A 10217-nucleotide genomic window follows, 5' to 3' on the forward strand; every position below is an offset into this window, starting at 1 on the left:
TTCATGTAGAACTCGGAAAAAATATTTAAAAAATTCTGTCAAAAAATAAAATGACATTTAATTTTTGAAGTACGATTTTTTTTTATTGCTTTTAGTTTTCTAGGTTGTCCCACACCTCGCAGTTAAAATTTCGGCACATTTTAAAAATACACCCTTGTATATCATATTTTTAAAATGTACGCCAATGCGAAGTAACCTCTAGGAAATATGCTTTAAAATAAGGAAACCCCATTGGTGTACATTTTATACCAACCAAATGCTTTTAGTGGCCTGTCAGCTTCTCGAGCATCTCCTACAAGTCCTTGCACAACGTGCACAATATTTCGTTTACCAACGCGTTTCCGACTGGTAGCAACAGTACACCAACGATGACCATTCTTGCCTCTAAGACCCCTGGGCTGATTGATTGGTACAGGATCCTCTTGTCTTCCTAAATCGCCAGGTTCAAGTTCGACATCGTTACGTTTTTCTGATGCGTTTCTTGGCGTTGCTTGTTGGTTAGCTACCTTTCTCCCTTTCGAAATTAATTTGCTCGACATTTTTTTGTTCTCTTTTTTGTAGAAGATGAAGGACCTTCGTCCCAATCAGTTGTTCTTTCAGATCTACATTCAAATTCAGAGTCGGAGACTAAAATCGTCCTCTAAATTATCCTCATTTTCCGAACCGCTGCTATCTTGCTCGTCATCACTTTCTCTAGGCAAGATTTCCTCCAATTCCCTTTGAGTTAGGGGCTTTATACCGGGTGATTTTAAATGAATGTGACTTTTTTTCATGGGTTGGTAATATTATTGTTGGTTATTCTGCTTTTTAATATGATAGTTGACATTAACATAGGCGTCCTCGCCTATTTGATGCAATTTATTAACACATAAAATGTCAAAATGACGTACGTACGCCAATGTGTTGATGAAGGTACTCGTATCAAGTTTGCCAAAATAATTTATGAAAAATGTTCCCAACTTAAGAAAAAAAGTCACAATCATTTTAAATCACCTGGTATTATGCCACTTTTTTGACATAATGCCAGAAAATATCCTATATTACAAATACATTGCTCAAGAAGAGTAACGTTGATACTAACCTTTCGTAAAAATTACGAAATGTCACCCAGTTTATACACTTCCACTCAATCTGAAACAAGAACTGCATGCATAAACTGCTTAGCAACAAGATGAAGCTAAACGGAGGGTCAGCTTCCTGCCGAATGGGCATTGTTGCCAAATTGTGTGTTATATCGGGTGTTCATTTAATATTCTGGTAGCATCACCTATGGAAATCTGTTGTTTTGAAAAACGGATGTCGCAGCGTTAAAATACAACATCACCTCACTATAAAATAACAGCATGACACGAATTATGATAAAAATTAACACAATTACAATTCACGCACAAATTAATCAATTTATTAAATGAGGTGCTGGAAATGTCTACCTTCTTCTTCGCTACACTTTAATGTTCGCATTTTTAATGCATTTATTACATTTTCTAACATGTTCGGGGCGTTATTAATTTCTTCAATTTTTCCTCTAATTTTTCCATCCTGTTGAAAGTATCCTTCCTGCAGTTCATCAGCATGCAGTAAGGATACAACTGTACATCTTTTCGTAACAATTTGTGGCACGTTCCTACTTTCCTACACAAGGTTCAGTTGGTTGCGATAACTGAAGTATTGAAGTGTGGGGCGCATTTTGCATTATTTCCCTTGCAGTTTCAATACCTGCAGCAGTGCCTTTTAGCGGCCGACCTGTGGTTTTTCTTTGGTAAACGCCTCCAGTTTCACCAAACAACTTTAAACACCGGCTCAGGTTATCTTCGAAGGTTTTCCGTCAACAATAACATTGGGAAATTCGGCGATAAACTCTTCTAAGCAGTTTTGTACGGAGTAGATCGATGAACCATTCACTTTCAAACCATTGCGATTGCGAAAATAACTTTCAATCAAAAACGTTTTCTGCTCTAACGTGAACACCAGTAAAAAATAAACGTCTCTAAACGGAAATGTCAAAATGTGACAGTTCTACTCTAATTTTACTAACCGGAAGTTCAAACGACGACGTGCCTTAACAAAAACAAACAGAATATTAAATGAACACCCGATATGTTTCGTTTCGTGAATTTACGAATGGTTAGTATTCTAGGATTAGTTGACCAAAACGTCGATGTCAATTGCTAAAAATCTCACATGCCATAGTGACAGATGTAGCACACGCTTTCTGGTGGTTTTCTCGAAGATAGAATAGGTCTTCATCTCGATCTGCTATCATTTTGACACTTCCACGACGATCTTGGATGAATGCTCGATTCTTCGTAAAAACAACTTCACGATTCTTGTCCACGATCTTCGCAAATCGAAATCAAGAGCATAGAGAGTATTTTTCAATTCGATCTTTGCTTGATTTCCAACGGCGATTAGTATGTTCACGCTTCCTTTCGCAATTACCTGAGTTGTTGCGTTACTTGCCAATTTCAGCTCGCATTGAGCTTTTTGTGAATCGATGAACGACTCCCTGTCGTTGCAAATGTGTGATGTACATCCGCTGTCCAAACACCATTTATGGTTAGTTTTACCCGAATAGTAAGCTTCATGGACAAGTCCAGCCTTTTGGTTTTCTTCTCTCTTCCTTTTGAAGCAATCAACAGCCTTGTGACCACACCACGTTTACCACAATAATTACACTTGCAGGTAATTTTTGGCTTCGAAGATTTTTCGTCTTGTTTCTTGTAATTGTTTTTTGATGAGTTCGAATCCCTTGAGAAATGTTTAGAGAACATGACACCGCCGGTTGAACTTCCATCAAGTTTTTGATTCCGTGCGTCATTCTCCTCGACAATCTTCACCTTTAGATTTTCTACGTTAGGTAAGCTATCTCTCGACTCGATAGGGCATCGAAAATTCTCAAAACTACTATTTATTTCGATATTCATTCCTTGTAATTTACCGACTGTGTCCATTAATTTTGCTACGTGTTCACGAACGTCGTCATCTTCGCGCATCTTGTGTTGTATCAATTGTTTTAATAACGTTGCCTTGCGTGCCGGTCCTTTGGATTCATATATGGATTCTAGTTCCATCCATATCTTCCGCGAAGTCTCACAACTGCGAATCTGCCTATGTTCCGATGCATTCATGGCGAGGATTAAGTCTGATTTCGCCTTGCGATCGGCGGAGATCGATTTCTTTTGCTCCTCTTCTGTGACAGCACGAGCTTCACCTTCACCGGTAACTTGGGGTTTAGGCTTTTCGCCGGATGCACATGACGAAGTATCATTCTTGATAAGGAGGGCTTCTACCTGGATCTTCCATGTATCATAATTACTTTTATTTAAGATTTCAAATCTTGTTGAATTTGTGAAACTCGTTGCCACTAAATTGCGTTAGATCAATTTTTCGGGATTTTGCGGGATAGCAGTTAATCGTGAACCTGTTTGTACTGAGCCCATTACCTGTGAGAGTTTCAGTGAATCAGAAATACAGGTTCAGCGAACACGAAACTCTTTATTTTGACAACTCGTTGAAAATACAATTGTGTTTTTTTTTTGCCTACTATGTAAAGGCGGCCTTACACCAAGGCAACAATTGGCAACATGTTGCCTGCAACATTTTTTAGTAATCTTGTCGATCATTACTAAAAAATGTTGCAGGCAATATGTTGTCAATTGTTGCCTTGATGTAAGGTCGCCTTAACACAACATATGGCAACACCAAGGGGTAAAACTGCCAAACTTACTTTATTTTATTTTTCTAGACGATAAAATTTGGTATCGCGACAAAAGCGCGCCGCAAAAAGAGCGCGCGACAAAAGAGCGTGCGACATAAGAGCGCGGCGACATAAGAGCGCGGCGACATAAGAGCGCGGCGACATAAAAGCGTGACGACATAAGAGCGCGGCGACAAAAGAGCGTGACCACAAAAGAAGGTAAACACAGGTTGCCTTTGCCTTTGCCTTTCTTAAGGCAATAATTAATTTCCATATTGAATGAAAATTTTCCTTACCCTTTAGTTATACTAAGACTTTGCGCGACCTTGACGCGACCTTGAAACACAACAAGAGAGAAAAGAAAGGCATTTGCACAAGGTTTGAATGGTGGGACACGATCTAGGAGGACGCCCTGAGGCTGTCTAGCCAGAAAAAACGCGAAAATTCCAGAAGTAGTTAAAGTGAACAATTACCAAATAATCCTGTACATTTTGTATTGGCACAAATGCCAATACTGGCAGGTGGCGCAACATGAGTGCAAATTCAGGATTTGCAGCATAAGATGCTTGGAGTCCTGCAGATTGGACATGCCGATAAATTGCCTGCGAAAAATGGAAAAAGCAACCTCCTCCGTAAATACATTGACTGCTGCTTTTTCAAAATCCTGTCTTGTCACAGTGTTTATTTGTCTCACGCTATTTTGTCGCGGCGCTCTTTTGTCGCGGCGCTCTTTTGTCGTGGCGCTCTTTTGTCGCTGCGCTCATATTGCGGCTCTCTTTTGTCGCGCGCTCAAATGTCGTAGATTCATAAAATTTCATTTTACGATGAAGAAAACAGTGTAGATAAAATACCCTTTTATCGTTTAGGATGGAATAAATAACTATTACTTACTTTTTTTTTAAATCAAATGATAATAATTGAATTGAAAAGTATTCTATTAACTCTCCGCCGTTTTCTCCACATAATTCAACCCTACATCAAAGTTTAAGCTTCTGAACAGCCATGCGTGGTACATAATAATTTTTCATTAAGTTTTGTAATTACGTGACGAAAACCGGTCCAACACTGGACCTTGAAAAAAGTAATAAGTTGTTTGTCAAAAAACGAGGCCAATTGTAATAAAATGTATAACATAAAAAAAAGTCCAAATTTTAACACAAAAATGTTAATTTAAGGGTGCAGTATATCAATACTCAGATTTTAATAACGGAAATGGGGATTTCAAATGAAGCAAAAAATGTTGTTCCTCTGAAGATTTTGCGTAAAATCAAAAATAAATAATTGTTTCCTCTTGTGAACCCAATCCGGGGACATACGGTATAAAATCTATTGAGAAAAACATTCAGACAGGTCCATCGAAATTCTGGTGTTATGTTCATCTTTTAAAAAATGAACGCTTCTTTCCCGTTTCGATGACCTATGATAACGAAGAATTAACAGGATCTTTGTCGATTGTAAACGCCTTTGCAGATTTTTTCCAAACATCGTATGTAATTTCTCAACGTACTGATTTGGACATCTTAACGCATAATCCTACTCTTCTTATTAACGAAATTGATGAGGAAGCTGTGTATAAGGCTCTACGGAAAGTCAAGGATAAATCTACTGCAGGTCCTGATGGTATTCCAGCGTTTTTATTGAGGGATTGTGCAAGTGCTTTTGTCTATCCTTTGACCGCTCTCTTCAATCTTTCACTGAAGACAAGCACATATCCCCCCTCGTGGAAAAAGTCCTTAGTAGGTCCCATGCATAAAAAAGGTAACAAATCAGAAGTAGAACACTATCGTCCTGTTACTCTATTTTGCAATTTTTCTAAAGTCTTTAAAACTGTACTCCACAATATTATTTTAAACCACATTAGACAGTTGGTCTCATATACAGCATGGTTTTTTGCCAGGGCGATCTGTTGATACGAACTTGTGCTGTTTTGTGCAATACGTCAGTGAGTATCTTGATATGAAGTGTCAAATAGATACTGCGAAAAGCCGTTGATCACTATCTTCTGCTAAGAAAATTGAATAGCTTCGGACTCTGATATCCGCTAATAAAATTATTGTTGAGGTTTTGATTCCCTGGAGATTTGTGCTACATCTGGCGTACCCCAGGGCTCAATCTTGGGACCGCTGTTATTTCTTCTTTTCATAAACGATATTACCGAGCATATAAAGTCGCCGTATTTACACTATGCATAGGCTGGTATAATGACTGTCAAATTCTCCAAAGCGATTTAGAAATGATTTATTTTGTTCATGGTGTTCTGAAAATAGGCTCTCTCTTAATGTCGGTAAATGTAGCACTGTAACTTTAGCATTAAAACATAATATATAATATGTATATTAATTACTATGTTATTAGTGAATCAATTCTTCAGCCCTGGACCTCAGTTAAAGATCTAGGTGTAATCTTCGACAACAAATTATCCTTTGCAGAACACTCCAGTAATCTGATAACTGCTGCTTCTAAGTCGTGCAGTCGTGATCTGATCTCAAGGAATCGGAAACGGTCTTAAAATTGTATGTCTCATTTGTGCGTTCCAAGCTTGAGTTTTTCTGTGTAACATGGTCACCGGGATACAAAATTCATCGAGCAAACTTGGTAAAAATTAAGGGACGTTTTTTAAAATTTTTACATCTTAGGGTATACAATTTTTATCCTGAGCGTAGTTTCCCTCAAGACAATCTTTTGAGCCTGTTTTCTTTATACAGCCTGGAAGAGAGACGTTTGAAATTATCGCTACAATTTTTGTACAAATTAAACAGTAATCAACTTGATTGCAGTGTGTTACTGGAGAAGTTGCTGTTTCATATTCCTCGTCCAAACAATTAATAACTATGGGACATGCATTATAATACTGTTTATAAATTCAATTCGGTTTTTTTTTCTTTTTAATACTAGCCCCAATAATTGGATTGAATCTGTAGGGGCTTAATAAATAATAATAATTAATAGATAGTCCTCATCAGGAGTATTTATTTTTTCAATCTCTTCTTTAGATTTTTTCGGCAAGTAACCATCTTTTTTTCTTTTTAAAAAAGCGATTAGTTTTGAATAAGTTTCAATGTTGATATTGTCTTTAATATTGAACGTTGATTTCAACATCAACTTTGTTATTAAAAATTCCTGGAAGACCTATGGCTATATTATTAGGAATACCAGAGATTTCTCTAATATCTCCACATTAATACATTTACTTCAATCATTTATCAGAAGTAAACTTGAATATGCGTCGATTGTTTGGTTTCTCATCATGCTGTTCACATTGCTATAGTCCATTCATTTAAATCTTGGGTAAAGTTGTAAACTCAAAACGCCGTAAATTACGAAAGCGGCAAGTTTTCATTGTGTGGGTACTGTAAAGTAGTAATCCCTCTGTTCACATAAAATTGGTACCACGTCGTACTTTCACCATCTTATCGACGAGCAAAAGAAAGAGACCTTAAAGTATCCGCAAATAAAAGAAAATTAAAACACATTTTGCGATCAGTGACCAAAAAAATGTTAAGAGATTGTTGATTTTGTATTGGGAAATTTTGTATTTGAGAAATAAGATTACTAAATCAAGAAATAAGAGTAATTAATAAAGTATCCATTACATGTATACTTTAAAGTAAATTAATAAATAAAATAATAAAATACTTACATAAACAAATAGAAAATTAATCGTGATCTGAATCAAATTCACTAGATGATTCACCAGTATTGGCAACAAATATTCCAGCACATTAAGAATAATTTGTTCAGACTGATAAGTCAAATGACCCAAACCACCTGACATATTGAGTAAAATTAACGCACTGAATTCACTTTACACAACACAAGTTATTTCTTGAACGGTACAACTAAGACTATAATTGTTTAGTGGCTTACGGCCGGCCGGTCCTGTATTTTTAAAATTCTGGAAAACCCCATTATTATGTACTTTCTGTCTACGCTTGGGATGTCTTATTATTACCTGCACCCGTCGTATGGATAAGGTAAGCAGAACATATTTATAGTACCTAAAAACAGATGTTTTACTGACGAATGCAAATGTATGTTAAATAATGAGCCACCCAGAACACTCGATATTTGTCTCAAGAAAATCCGCGGATAAATTTAACTACAAGAACGCAATGCCCTCAGAAATTTAATGTTTGGGATGGTATTTTTAATAATCAAATTATTGGGCAATTTTAGTAGTAAATTTAAACACAAACATATTTCGACATTTTGATAAATGTGAATAAAAATGTTTCTAATAACTTGACCATTTAACAAATGTTAAATTTAATCAATTTCTTAATGAAGTAGGTACCTGAAATCACGCAAAAACTATTTTTCATGTTAAATTCCTATGGTCAGGTTTGGTAGTTGACACTCGGTATTGAACACAGTTTTAGATTCACTGAGTTTCGGACAAGTGTCAAAGCAGGCAAGTTTTATTACTAAACCCAAGATTTAAAATGAATGGACTATAGTATTGAACATTTGCAGCGTAGATTCTTAAAATACTTGTGTTTCAGAGAGGATGGACGCTATCCTCCTATTGGATATTCACATTTACGAACTCTTCGAATAATTCGGGTGCTCACATTTGCTAACATTTGAGGATTATTATTAATCTCATCAATTTTCGCAACTATTGCCTGTAAGTTATGGCCGTATTTTGGTGTGTGCAGGGGCCCCGCCTTCTTGGAAATACCCGTTTACAATTTCATCATCATGAAGCTGTTCAAGAAATTGCTGTATGATTTCCCGATACCTTACAGCCGTCAAGGTTCCTGAAAAAATTGGTATCGTTAACTTTTTTGAGAAGAACATTTTTATGGTATTTGTACCGTCAAAAAAGAATTGGTCCAATATTCCTGCGTCTTAAAATAGCTGCCCAGACTCCCACCTTTTGCGGGTGTAAAGGAAGCTCTTCAAAGAAATTAGGTTTTTCTGAACTCCACCATCGCATGTTTTGTGAGTTGACATAACCTACCAAGTGGAACCAAGATTCGTCTGAGAAGAAACTCCAGTACAGCAAATTCTCGTGCATGTGTTAAGAAATCAATGGCAGTATTCCACACGTACAAGATAATCGGATAAAATGTTGTGACTAGTGCTGGTTGACAATTGAACTCGTGAGAGCAGAAGTTCGTGGGACTTCTTCCATAACTTGTCTCACATTCGCAATTGCTTCCTGTTCGTTTCGTAGGGCGACCACTACCTTTTTTCCGATCAACCGATTCAGTTTCGCGAAAGATTTGAATACACTGCTTTAAATTATGATGAAAAGTATTGTAGGTTAACGCGGCATCGGGAAATTGTAGGCGAAATTCTTCGAAACAGGCTTCAATTGAATACTGCCACTCACCATCAATGAGATGCCCGTTACGAAAATATGATTCGACCATGAAAATTTTCTGTTCTTGCGAAAAAATAATTTAATTTGACACAAATTGAAAATTCCAATTGATTTCAAACAAACAAATTGACATTAGTGACAGTAGTAACATTACATTGTGGTGCATTCACAATCGACTCTTCAACGCCAACTTCGACGCCAAATTTAAAAAAAACATCCTTTATTTTCTGCAATAACCTTAAAGTACAAATTGTGGTGGGGACGCCGAGTCGCCGATCTACAGCTAATATACATACAGTGAGCGGCAAAAGTATGGAATAAATTCATTAAAAATTAAACAAAATTTTTTACAAAAAAATCTTTAGACAGGTCAATTTTCGTTTATAAAAGCTGTTGACAATAAGCAAGTTTATGAAGAAATTCCCCCTGTTTTAGTTTTATCTAGTTTTATCCCCGCATCCAATCAAAATTAAAATTTCTATAAGTTGTGTTTCTGTTAAATGAGTCATTTTCGAAAGTCAAGTTTTTTTACGTCGCTCATTCCGGAAGCGGAAAATTAAATTAGTAGAGTCTTGGTGGCAGCCACCACGGGGCGGCTAGAATAACACTTGTTAGCCCCGCAAATGTCAGGCTGAGGTGGCCTCACGCCTCTAGGTTGTCGAGCTGCAACCTATCTTTTTTGAACCCCACTTTCCCCTTCTCTTTTTCTTCACTTTCTCTTCTTCTTCTCAGCGATAGGTGACCGTGCGGCAATGTTGGTTCCCTTTTCACTGAATTAACGTGCACGACTTACCGACACTTTACCGCTTCAAAATCTAAAATTTCCCGGTCGGTGATATCCAATGTAAACAAACCGGCGCCATGATCGTCCATCTGTCATTTTAGAGCGCACGTGTAGTACCGCCGGAAATGGTCATCAAGATGCGCTGTTCGTGCAATTACCGGGACGCCTTATTACAGCGGAAAATAAGGTCCAGCTATTTCGTGTTGCGCTCCTAGATACGAGGGTAACGAAAAAAACCTATCGTGAGCGGAAATAGTGGTGGGCACATCGAAACAAAAACATCGATGTCTACCAACATCGATGTTTAAAAAATTTGGCATCGATGGTCGATATATTGTCAGAGAAACATCGATATTTCACAAACATCGATATTTTGGGTTATGGTACGGTACAAAAACTCGTTCAAG

This window comes from Tenebrio molitor, chromosome 3 (assembly GCF_963966145.1).
Source record: "Tenebrio molitor chromosome 3, icTenMoli1.1, whole genome shotgun sequence".
In the NCBI taxonomy this organism is placed as follows: domain Eukaryota; kingdom Metazoa; phylum Arthropoda; class Insecta; order Coleoptera; family Tenebrionidae; genus Tenebrio; species Tenebrio molitor.